Raw genomic sequence first — 13,180 nt, forward strand, 5'->3', positions numbered from 1 at the left:
TTCCTCACTTGTAAAATGGAGATAATAGTAGTACTTCCTGGAGTTATTAGAGGAATTTAATGAGTTACCATATGTAAAAGCACTTAGAAGAGTGTAAGCCCTCAAAAGAGTTAGTAGAAGTATTAGTAGTATTTGAAAGTTACTAGTTATATGGGAATGGAAGGGACAGAAATGTCTCCAAATGGACTCATCTCTAAGTGGTGAAATGCCAATGGCATTGCCAATGATATATCTTTTTCTCCTCCTTGCTAGAGTTTTTCTTCAGCTTTACTGCTCTGCAGTGTCCAAGTATGGATTGTTTTTATTATATCTACAGTATTTAGTGTGCTACTTCAATCATGTCTTTCTTCAGTTCTGGAAAATTCTCAGCCTTATATCTTCAAATATTGCCTCTAACCCATTCTATTTTCTTTTTCTGGAACTCCTATTAAGAGAGGCTGATCCTAAACCCCTCTTATAATTTTCATATCATTATCTTTCTGGCTTTATTATGTGAAATGGCCGATCTTCCAGTTTACCAATTTCTTCTCCATCTATTTCTATTCTACAGTTTAAATTTACCTGAGTTTATAATCTCAATGAACTACATTTAAAATTTTCCACATGTTCTCTGTTTTGTTAAAATTTCTTTTCTCCTGTAGTCAAATTATTGTATTCATTAGGCTTTTTAATCTTTTTTTGCATGACTTTAATTCTTTTTTTATTTTTATTTTTATTTTTTGAGACTGAATCTCGCTCTGTTGCCCAGGCTGGAGTGCAGTGGTGCGATCTTGGCTCACTACAGCCTCTGCCTCCCAGGTTCAAGCAATTCTCTTGCCTTAGCCTCCCGAGTAGCTGGGATTACAGGCACATGCCACCATCTATGCCCAGCTAATTTTTGTATTTTTAGTAGAGACAGGGTTTCACCATGTTGGCCAGGCTGATCTCGAATACCTGACCTCGTGATCCGTGCACCTTGGCCTCCCAAAGTGCTGGGATTACAGGTGTGAGCCACTGCGCCCGGCCTGCATTGCTTTAATTCTTTTGAACATAATTATTTTAGTCCCTTTGCTATTGTTCCATTATTTCCAATTCTTTTTTGTTGCACTCGATGACTCTCCCTCATCATGCCTCCTTTGGTGGTTTTTAATTTAGGAATGTGAAGTCATCTTCATGAGGGCTGCCTTTTCTATGGGACTTCTACATGCTTAGCCCCTGTACAATGGCTTGATATCTGCTTTTGATATTTGCTTTTGTCAAAGCCAGGGCTTCAGAATGTTCAAAGATGTGGGAACAGCATTTAAATTCTTAGCTTGGAATGCCCACATCACATAGGTAGCATAAATTCAGAAAACATGTCCATCCATGGTGTAGGTTTTGGGCCTTGATTCCTCCCAGAAACATTTCCCCATTCAGGATCCTGGGGGATGGTAATCTTCCTTGTCGCTTCCCTGTTCTCCTTGACAAAATTTTTCTAGCTCCCTTTTCACTGAATTGGTGCGTATTCTAGTGCCTTGTTTTTATGTCTGTGTCTCACTTCCAGCCTTCTCTTTCATCTAGACCAGGACATCTCTTCAATCACTTGGGAGCATTCAACCTTCTGTTTTGGTCCTCAGGTGGGGCACTTTCTTGGCCTGTCAGGACCACTGGGGATTCCCCTTTCTTTGTTTTGATATAGGCTATTGTATTCTTTGTTGTTGTTACAGTTTATCTTAGTGTATATGTTTATCTACGCTTATCAAGGCTGTGCATATGTAGTGGGAGGGTTGATATCAGTTCAGTTAGCATCGTTACAGGAACAGGGAGTCTTGCTTTATTTTTTATTGCAAATTAATTCTGATCTGAGACATCACTTGCCAGGGGTCGTAAGATACCCAATGTCAGTCTTTAAATTAAAGATTTCCTTCTCTTTTCCATAGTTGCACAAGACTTGTCAGAGGCTTGCACAGTTTGGAAAACTTAGGCAAAGACCCTGGTACTCAATTGTGATCATCACTGTGATGTGAATTGCCCATGTACATTGAGTCTATTTGAATAAATCTACATCCTTTGTGCCCAGTTTGGTTATAAGTATCTTTTACCTCAACTCCCAGGGTTATGGAGGTTGGTGTTCATGTCTCCACCACTGAGAAGCTGAAGCACCTTCAGAGGCTGTACTGTATCTCCTGGTAAAGCCAGGCACAGATACCTGTAGTTTTTGGAACCTGCTACCTCCATCAGTCTCTAGGAAACTAATTACATTTTTTCAATCCTAAGGATCCACCTCTTGAGCAGAATGGTGAGGACATTTGAAATGTGTAGGTACATTTTTTGGTTATCTTAATGACTAGGGTATACTATTGTTATTTAGTGCCTAGAAACCAGGGATATCCAGTGAAGCTTTCCAGAAAGTCCACTGGAGACTTTTCTTTGAGAAACATTGTCTTTTCCATCCATATGTGAGATGGTCCAACTTAATCCTCTTGGAAAGACCATACTTTAAAAAGTTTTTGCTTTTCCCCTAGGGAAGGTGTAATGAGCTCAGACCTTTTTAAAAATACAATGTTAGGTTTCTCTTCCTGTGGTAGGGAGGGGAAAGGGATTACTTTATTCTACTTGGTAAATACTTATCTCAAAAACTCACCTTGAATTACAAATAATGATGCAAAAACAAATTACAAACTGAGAAAAAAATACTCTCAATATATGACAGATAAAGGGCTAAATTTCTTTAATATACAAAGATCTCTTACAAGTCAATAAGCAACAAATAGGCAAAAACCACTCACATCCAGATACTGAAATGAAAGATAATAGCCTATTGACACGAGTATATTTAATATCTTCACAATTCAGAAAATGCAAATTAAACAATAAGGATATAATTTTCCTTGTGTCTGATTGACAAATTGAACAGGTTAACATTTAATATGGGGAAGGATGTGGGAAAACAGAAATATTTTGTTGGAACGTAAATGGAATTAACCTTTTTAGAGAGCAATTTGGCAAAATATATCAAAATTATAAATGTGTATTTCCATGTGTAACAATTTTATTTACACCATTTTCTATGAGTGCTTGAAAATATTAGTATATTCCAGGTTAGAATCCCTAAAGGAAAAAAAAAAAAAACCCACTAGTACAATGAACTTAATTATCCCAAACGCTAGGGAAAATGGATATGGAATTTATGGTCTGAGCAAAGCATTCAATGCTTTTCTTCTTTTCATCCTAAGTTATAGTTGGTTACTTCCAAATATAAAGGCTAAAGCTTTGGCATTACTGTGTTTTCAGAGATTCAGAAATTCTTCTATTAAAGAAGATAATCTGTCTTGAATTTCTTCCAAAGATTTCTTTTTTTCAAGAGACATTATTTAAGGAAGATAGAATGAATGCAAGACAAAACAAGTTCCGCAAAACAAAACAAGCGTTCCGTTGTTGTATTAATGATGGTTATAGACATCGAGTTTCAGAGCCACGTTGATGAGTCCAGATTCTGGTCCTCAAATTTGTAAGTTTAAAAATTAAAATTTTAGGGACTGGGCGTGGTGGCTCACGCCTGTAATCCCAGCACTTTGGGAGACCGAAGCAGGCGGATCATGAGGTCAGGAGTTTGAGACCAGCCTGACCAATATGGTGAAACCCCATCTCTACTACAAATACAAAAAATTAGCCAGGTGTGGTGGCGCATGCCTGTAATCCCAGCTGCTCAGGAGGCTGAGGCAGGAGAATCACTTGAACTGAGGCGGAGGTTGCAGTGAGCTGAGATCGCGCCACTGCACTCCAGCCTGGGCGACAGAGTAAGACTCCGTCAAAAAAAAAAATTAAATTAAAATTTTACCAAGGGATGGTTAGGTACCAGGAAACCAACCATCTTTCAAGAGCCTTATATACATAAATCAGAATGCTAATTTATTAACCTGTAATAGGATATATAGCAAGCATGATAACCAGATTTAAACTTGTCACAAAACACCTTCTCTTTCTTACAAATAGCAGACGCCTCCTTCTTGCCCTCTCCCTGTTCTTCTTCCCTGAATGTTTTCTTTTTGGTGTGCACATACAGTTAGGACACCAAATTGTAAGTCAGAAAGTTGTTGGGTGAGCACACAGTTAAAACAAATGGAATTGGATGCTTTTGGGATGGATTTCCAGCAAACTGAGAAGTACTAAGGAATTGTCCTTCCACATTTTAGAGGTATTTCTTCCTAAAAAGCTGGCCACAGATCAAGAATCAGAATACTCTTTCTCTGGCTAGTACAGGAGAAATACTAGCAAAGATATATTTTCTAATTCTTCTTTCTCTAGTTTCCATGCAAACCATCATATTCCTCTGTATGAAATCATGTATCCACAGACATGTTGGAGTTTGGTCATAGCCTAGTTTGCATTTATGTTTTAAATTGATATCTCCAGCAAGAATTTCAGATATATTCTTGCCTTACTGAAATTTTGTCTCAGGGAAGTTTTCTGGGATGAGTTTCCATAAATGGGGTAATGTCAAGTATTTTATGTTGCTTCTTTCCCATTCCTGAAAGTAAGAATTATATTTTCATTTATTCATCCATCATACATTGAGTGCTGTAATTTGTCAAGCATTATGAGTGATACAAAGATACATAAAACATTGTTCCTGAATATATTTAATCTTTGGGTTTCATCTAGACTATGTACTATTTTAAAAATTAAACTAGCTTTTATAATTCTAAAAGTTACAACTTGCACTGGTAAAACTTCAACCTCTACACAAAATGCGTAAAATGAACACTAAATGTCTACCCTCTCCGTATGCACTTACCTGATGCCTGTTCCACTCCTAGGGGTAACATCTTGTTAACAATGTCTTTCCTCCTTCCCTCCTCCCCCTCCCTCCCTCCCTCCCTCCTTCCCTTTCCTCCCTCCCTCCCTTCCTTCCTCCCTCCCTCCCTTGACAGGGGCTCACTCCGTTGCCCAAGCTAGAGTGCAGTTGTGCCATAATAGCTCACTGTAACCTTAAACACATGGGCTCAAGTGATTCGATCCTTCTGCTTCAGCCTCCCTAGTAGCTAGGACCACAGGTGCACAGTACTACAGCACAACTAATTTTTAAAATTATTATTTTTTATACAGACAGGATCTCACAATGTTGCCCAGGCTGGTCTCAAACTCCTGGGCTCAAGTGATCCTCCCGCCTTGGCCTCCCAAAGTATTGCAATTACACATGTAAGCCGCCATCTCTGGCCCTCTGTTAACAATTTCTTATTTATTCTTCCAGAATTTTAGTGTGTACGAATAAATAGATATATGATTTTCTGCCAAATGCTACGTAAATCTATATGTGATAAGTAATTCTCAATTTGAAGGATAGACTAAATTTCTTTCAAACACAGCCTTAGATCTTTAGATGAAAAGTCATTAGGCAGGAATGGAGGTAAGGGCTGGTCTAAGGTCTCTTGGGTGTCTGGATTCACTGAATTTCAGTGATGATACAGTAAAAAAAATTGTAAAAGAGCAAAAACAATTAAAAATAGATGTGTAGTTATATTTTTCTTCTTACATAGACCTAACTTGTGAAACACAAAAGGGTATCTACTCCAAGTTGTGTTATTTTCAAATTTTCAATACTGGCTCATTTAGTATTGTCATTGCACTAGCATCACTGTTGGTATTCTCCAGCATGTGAGATATTAATTAAACTCCAGATTAGAAAAGTTGAAGGTAACAGCTACTAACTGAGGATTATTAATTTTATGGCTTTAATAATAATTTTAGTAACTTGTGTCTGCTGTGTTTTATTTTTATTTTATTTTATTTTATTTTTTGAGATGGAGTCTCGCTTTGTTGCCCAGGCTGGTGTGCAGTGGCGCAATCTTGGCTCACTGCAACCTCCACCTCCCAGGTTCAAGCAATTCTCTTGCCTCAGCCTCCCAAGTAGCTGGGACTACAGGTGCATAACACCATGCCCAGCTAATTTTTTGTATTTTTAGTAGAGATGGGGTTTCACTGTGTTAGCCAGGATGGTCTTGAACTCCTGACTTTGTGATCCACCCGCCTTGGCCTCCCAAAGTGCTGGGATTACAGGTGTGAGCCACCATGCCCAGCCCTGATGTGTTTTATTAATTTTTTGGAAATGACTGAAGTTTATCTGTAACAAATAGGTATTGATTCGAAGGCCAGTCACAGCGGTTTATGCCTGTAATCTCAGCGCTTTGAAAGGCTGAGGCCAGAGGATCGTCGGAGCCAAGGAGTTTGAGACCAGCCTAGGCAACACAGCCACCCCATCTCTAAAAACAAAATAGCCGAGTGTGATGACACATGCTACTTGGGAGGCTGAGGTGGGAGGGTCACTTAAGCCCTGGAGGTCAAGGTTGCAGTGAAGAATGATAGTGCCATTGTACTCCAGCCTGGGTGACAGAATGAGACCCTTCTCAAAAACAAAACAAAACAAAAACAAAGTGAAATACCCGGCACGGTGGCTCATGGCTGTAATCCCTGCACTTTGGGAGGCCAAGGCAAGCGGATCACGTGAGATCAGGAGCTCGAGACCAGCCTGGCCAACATGGTGAAACCCCATCTCTACTAAAAATGCAAAAAATTAGCCAGGTTTGCTGGCACATGCCTGTAATTCCAGCTACTCAGGAGGCTGAGGCAGGAGAATCACTTGAACCCAGGAGGGGGAGATTGCAGTGAGCTGAGATTGCGCCACTGCACTCCAGCCTGGGCAACAAGAGCAAAACTCCATTTCAAAAAAAAAAAAAAAATGAAAAAAATGTTTAAATGTAGGACTGGATTAATGAAATTCAAAGACACTTGTGCTTCATGCAAACATAGTGTCACTTTAGCATCTGTGATAGGCAAGATAATGCCCCAATCTCTTCTACCACCCCAAAGTTGTCCACATCTTATCCTTGAAACCTGTGATTATGTATGTACCTTGCATGGCAAAAAGGACTTTGCAGATGTGGTTAAGAATTGTGAGATGGGGAGATTGTGCTGGATTATCCAGGTGGGCCCAGTGCAAGCATAAGGAGTCTTTATAAGAGGGAAGCAAGAGGGTCAGAGCCGAAAAAGTAGATGTGACACAGAAGCAGAGGTCAGAAAGAGGGGTGGAGAAGAGAGAGAGATTTGAAGATGTTGTGCTGCTGGCTTTCAAGATGGAGAAGGGGGCTACAAGTCAAGGAATGCAAGTGGCTTCCAGAAGTTGGAAGAGCCAAGCACAAGGATTCTCCTCTAGAGCCTCCAGAAAGAACCAACCCTACTTCCATTTTGATTTTAGCCCAGAGAGACTGATTTTGGACTTCTGACCTCTAGAATGAAAAAGTAATTAATTTGTGTTGTCTTAGAGCACTACGTTTGTAGTAATAGTTATAGCAACAATAGGAGACTATATCGTAAGCTGAATTTAGTATGTCTCCTACTATAAAATCTACCTTTTTCCTTGCTTCACTGACTTGGTGAGTCCACCTAATTCTGATGCCTAAAGTCAGATACCTGGGAGTCATTCTTGACACTACTGTCACCATTCATGTCCAAATCTGACCTGTCATTCTTCCTTCCCTGTAGCTCACTGGTCCATGTTCTCTTCACTCACCTAGACAAGTGTGTAATAGCTTCCCAATTCATTATTATTATTATTATTTGCCTCTAGCCTCCACCTTTTATTCATTCTACACTTTGTTCCCAGAATGATTTTTTTTTTCTTTTTATTATTATTATACTTTAAGTTCTAGGGTACATGTGCACAACGTGCAGGTTTGTTACATATGTATACATGTGCCATGTTGGTGTGCTGCACCCATTAACTCGTCATTTACATTAGGTATATCTCCTAATGCTATCCCTCCCCTCTCCCCCCACCCCACAACAGGCCCTGGTGTGTGATGTTCCCCTTCCTGTGTCCAAGTGTTCTCATTGTCCAATTCCCACCTATGAGTGAGAACATGCGGTGTTTGGTTTTTTGTCCTTGTGATAGTTTGCTGAGAATGATGGTTTCCAGCTTCATCCATGTCTCTACAAAGGACATGAACTCATCCTTTTTTATGGCTGCATAGTTTTCCATGTTGTATATGTGCCACATTTTCTTAATCCAGTCTATCATTGTTGGACATTTGGGTTGGTTCCAAGTCTTTGCTATTGTGAATAGTGCCGCAATGAACATACTTGTGTATGTGTCCTTATAACAGCATGATTTATAATCCTTTGGGTAAATACCAGTAATGGGATGGCTGGGTCAAATGGTATTTCTAGTTCTAGATCCTTGAGGAATTGCCACACTATCTTCCACAATGGTTGAACTAGTTTACAGTCCCACCAACAGTGTAAAAGTGTTCCTATTTCTCCACATCCTCTCCAGCACCTGTTGTTTCCTGACTTTTTAATGATCGCCATTCTAACTCGTGTGAGATAGTATCTCATTGTGGTTTTGATTTGCATTTCACTGATGGCCAGTGATAATGAGCATTTTCTCATGTGTCTGTTGGCTGCATAAATGTCTTCTTTTGAGAAGTGTCTGTTCATATCCTTTGCCCACTTTTTGATGTGGTTCTTTGTTTTTTTCTTGCAAATTTGTTTGAGTTCATTGTAGATTCTGGATATTAGCCCTTTGTCAGATGGGTAGATTGCAAAAATTTTCTCCCATTCTGTGGGTTGCCTGTTCACTCTGATGGTAGTTTCTTTTGCTGTGCAGAAGCTCTTTAGTTTAATTAGATCCCATTTGTCAATTTTGGCTTTTGTTGCCATTGCTTTTGGTGTTTTAGACATGAAGTCCTTGACCATGCCTATGTCCTGAATGGTATTGCCTAGGTTTTCTTCTAGGGTTTTTATGGTTTTAGGTCTAACATGTAAGTCTTTAATCCACCTTGAATTAATTTTTGTATAAGGTGTAAGGAAGGGATCCAGTTTCAGCTTTCTACATATGGCTAGCCAGTTTTCCCAGCACCATTTATTAAATAGGGAATCCTTTCCCCATTTCTTGTTTTTGTCAGGTTTGTCAAAGATCAGATAGTTGCAGATGTGTGGTATTATTTCTGAGGGCTCTGTTCTGTTCCATTGGTCTATAGCTCTGTTTTTGTACCAGTACCATGCTGTTTTGGTTACTATAGCCTTGTGGTATAGTTTGAAATCAGGTAGCGTGATGCCTCCAGCTTTGTTCTTTTGGCTTAGGATTGACTTGGTGATGCAGGCTCTTTTTTCTTTCCATATGAACTTTGGACAGACTTTAAACCAACGACGATCAAAAGAGACAAAGAAGGCCATTACATAATGGTAAAGGGACGAATTCAACAAGAAGAGCTGACTATCCTAAATATACATGCACCCAATACAGGAGCACCCAGATTCATAAAGCAAGTCTTTAGAGACCTACAAAGAGACTTAGACTCCCACACAATAATCATGGGAGACTTTAACACCCCACTGTCAACATTAGACAGATCAACGAGACAGAAAGTTAACAAGGATATCCAGGAATGGAACTCAGCTCTGCACCAAGCAAACCTAATAGACATCTACAGAACTCTCCACCCCAAATCAACAAAATATACATTCTTCTCAGCACCACATCACACTTATTCCAAAATTGACCACATACTTGGAAGTAAAGCACTCCTCAGCAAATGTAAAAGAACAGAAATTATAACAAACTGTCTCTCAGACCACAGTGCAATCAAACTAGAACTCAGGATTAAGAAACTCACTCAAAACCGCTCAACTACATGGAAACTGAACAACCTGCTCCTGAATGACTACTGGGTACATAATGAAATGAAGGCAGAAATAAAGATGTTCTTTGAAACCAAAGAGAACAAAGACACAACATACTAGAATTTCTGGGACACATTTAAAGCAGTGTGTAGAAGGAAATTTATAGCACTAAATGCCCATAACAGAAAGCAGGAAAGATCTAAAATTGACACCCTAACATCACAGTTAGAAGAACTGGAGAAGCAAGAGCAAATACATTCAAAAGCTAGCAGAAGGCAAGAAATAACTAAGATCAGAGCAGAACTGAAAGAGATAGAGACACAAAAAACCCTTCAAAAAATCAATGAATCCAGGAGCTGGTTTTTTGAAAAGATCAACAAAATTGAGAGACTGCTAGCAAGACTAATAAAGCAGAATGATATTTCTCAATTTTCTGCTTAACAGCCTTGAATAACTCTTCTTTGACATATTATTGTCAAGCTCCTTAGTATGACCTTGCCTTTGTCGTGCTGTCTTGTCACACATCTCTCTATATCCCACAATGTATTCCCTGTTTTTCTTTTTTTTTTTTCTTTTTTTTTTCTTTCGAGACAAGGTCTCACTCTGTCGTCCAGGCTGGAGTACAGTGGCATGATCTCAGCCCACTGCAACTTCTGCCTCCCGAGTTCAAGCGATTCTCCTGCCTCCACATTCTGAGTAGCTGGGACTACAGGTGCGCACCACCATACCCATCTAATTTTTGTATTTTTAGTAGAGATGGGGTTTCACCATGTTGGCCAGACTGGTCTCGAACTCCTGACCTCAGGTGATCAGCCTGACTTGGCCTCCCAAAGTGCTAGGATTACAGGTGTGAGCCACCATGCCTGGCGTGTTCCTCTTATTCTGCTACATTGAATTCTTTATAGTTCCAATATGTATCATGCTATTTAATGTCTCTGTACCTTTGAAAATGCTGTTTTCTTTCCTGGCATTTTTTTCCCCTCTCCTTCTAGTTTTACCACTTCTTTTATATTTTGTAAGAATTTGTTTAGGCCATGTGTAGTAACGCATGCCTATAATTTCAGCACTTTGGGAGGCAAAGGGGGATGGATCACTTGAGTTCAGGAATTGGAGACCAGCCTGGGCAACATGGCGAGACCCCAAATCCCATCTCTACAAAAAATACAAAAATTAGCAGGGTGTGGTGGCGCATGCCTGTATTCTCAGCTATTCGGGAGGCTTAGGTTGGGGGAGGATCACCTGAGCCTGGGGAGGTCGAGGCTGCAATGAGCCAAGATTGTGCCACTTCACTCCAGCCTGAGCGACAGAGCAAAACCTTGTCTCAAAAAAAATTTGTTTAAATGCCACCATCCACAAGGAGCCCTCCCTTAAGTGCCTTCCCCTGTTTTCTTCTAGTGCCATGATTATATTTATATCATACTGCTTCTTAATCTGCAATGTGAATTTTGGGCTGCTTCAAATAACTAATATTTTTGAGCACCTACAATGTTATGCACCATGCTAACTCTAATTCATAAAATAGTAATCAAAAAAGACATAGTTCTTGCCCTCATACAGCTCAGAGACTGTAGGGAGGACAGATATTAAGAACATAATTATAAGTACTCCAAAGAAGAGATATAAATTATATATAGGTAATAGCAGGAGGATCTAGGGGATCAATAATCTGTTTCTTTTTTTTTTTTTTTTTTTTTGAGACGGAGTTTTGCTCTTGTTGCCCAGGCTGGAGTGCAATGGCGCGATCTCGGCTCACACTGCAACCTCTGCCTCCCGGGTTCAAGCGATTCTCCTGCCTCAGCCTCTCAAGTAGCTGGGATTACAGGCATGCGCCACCGCGCCCAGCTAAATTTGTATTTTTAGTAGAGATGGGCTTCTCTATGTTGGTTAGGCTGGTCTCAAACTCCTGACCTCAGGTGATCCTCCTGCCTCGGCCTCCCAAAGTGCTGGGACTACAGGTGTGAGCCACCACGCCTGGCCAGGATCAAGAATCTTTAGGCTCAGACATTTCTGTCTGCCCAGTAGACCACGAGCAGCTTGCATTCAGGGAGGAGACTATGTTGGTCCTAATGGGAAAATACGGGGGAAGATACAATGAAAGAGTACACAAAGAAAGAGGAATACTCAGGACCCAGGAAACAGGAGACCAGCACAGGTGAGAGGTAGAGGGAAGTCCCAGGACAGCAGCTGTGTGTGACAGAGAAAGCCACAAGTCCTGATTGGTAGAAGAGGTAGAAGACTCCTGAATGGCTGTCTCCAAGGAGAGATAATTGATAGAATACATAACACGTTTGAAAAACACGTTGAGAAAAGACTTACATTTCTAGAATACAGTATACGGTAAATTAATATAAGATAGAAAACTAAGCAAATAACAAAAATACTAAGTTGCGCGCAGTGGCTCACACCTGTAATCTCAACACTTTGGGAGGTTGAGGCAGGAGGATCACTTCAACCCAGAAGTTCAAGACCAGCTTGGGCAACACAGCAAGACCTCATCTCTACTAAAAATAGAAAAATAAGGCGGGGCTCAGTGACTCAAGCCTGTAATCCCAGCACTCTGGGAGGCCGAGGTGGGCAGATCACCTGGTCAGGAGGTCGAGACCATCCTGGCTAACACGGGTGAAACTCTGTCTCTACTAAAAATACAAAAAATTAGCTGGCATGGTGGCGGGCGCCTGTAGTCCCAGCTACTCGGGAGGCTGAGGCAGGAGAATGGCGTGAACCCAGGAGGCGGAGCTTGCAGTGAGCCGAGACTGCGCCAGTGCACTCCATCCTGGGCGACAGAGCGAGACTCTGTCTCAAAAAAAAAAAAAAAAAAAGAAAAAAGAAAAGAAAGAAAAAAGAAAAAGAAAAAAGAAAAATTAGCTGAATGTGGTGGCACGCACTTGTGGTCTCAGCTACTCAGGAGGCTGAGACTGGAGGATCGCTTGAGCCTAGGAGTTTGAGATTACAGTGAGCTATGATCACATCACTGCACTCCAGCCTGGATGACAGAGTGAGACCCTGTTTTAAAAAAAATAAAAATAAAAAAAGCAGATTCTCCTCTTCACGATAGGAAGTTGATAGATGTGTAAAACTGAAAACTTTTTCAGGAAACTGCTGAAGGAATGGCAAGCAGAAAAAAAAAACTTTAAAAAATAGCAGTATTAGCAAGGATAGAAATGGCTGTAAATACCAAAAGAAACCGAAAAAAGTGTTGAAAGTCTTTGGAAACAAGAATTGGGGGGAGGAGGAGGGGTATGGAATTACTAGATTACTGTTTTAATACTAAACTATGCAGAACTATGTTTTTTTTTTTTTTTTTTGAGGTGGAGTCTTGCTGAGTGCAGTGGCACGATCTCGGCTCACTGCAAGCTCTGCCTCCCGGGTTCACGCCATTCTCCTGCCTCAACCTCCCAAGTAGCTGGGACTACAGGCGCCCGCCACCACGCCTGGCTAATTTTTTGTATTTTTAGTAGAGATGGGGTTTCACCATGTTAGCCAGGATGGTCTCAATCTCCTGACCTCGTGATCCGCCCTCCTTGGCCTCCCAAAGTGCTGA

General features: G+C 40.6%; 1 protein-coding gene across 1 annotated transcript in view; it reads left to right on the forward strand.

The window, feature by feature from the left end:
* Nucleotides 1-13,180, forward strand: part of PRIM2 (DNA primase subunit 2) — a 427,261-nt gene that overhangs the window by 7,293 nt on the left and 406,788 nt on the right. The window lies entirely within an intron of this gene.

The sequence above is a fragment of the Pan paniscus genome, chromosome 5, assembly GCF_029289425.2.
Source record: "Pan paniscus chromosome 5, NHGRI_mPanPan1-v2.0_pri, whole genome shotgun sequence".
Taxonomy (NCBI): domain Eukaryota; kingdom Metazoa; phylum Chordata; class Mammalia; order Primates; family Hominidae; genus Pan; species Pan paniscus.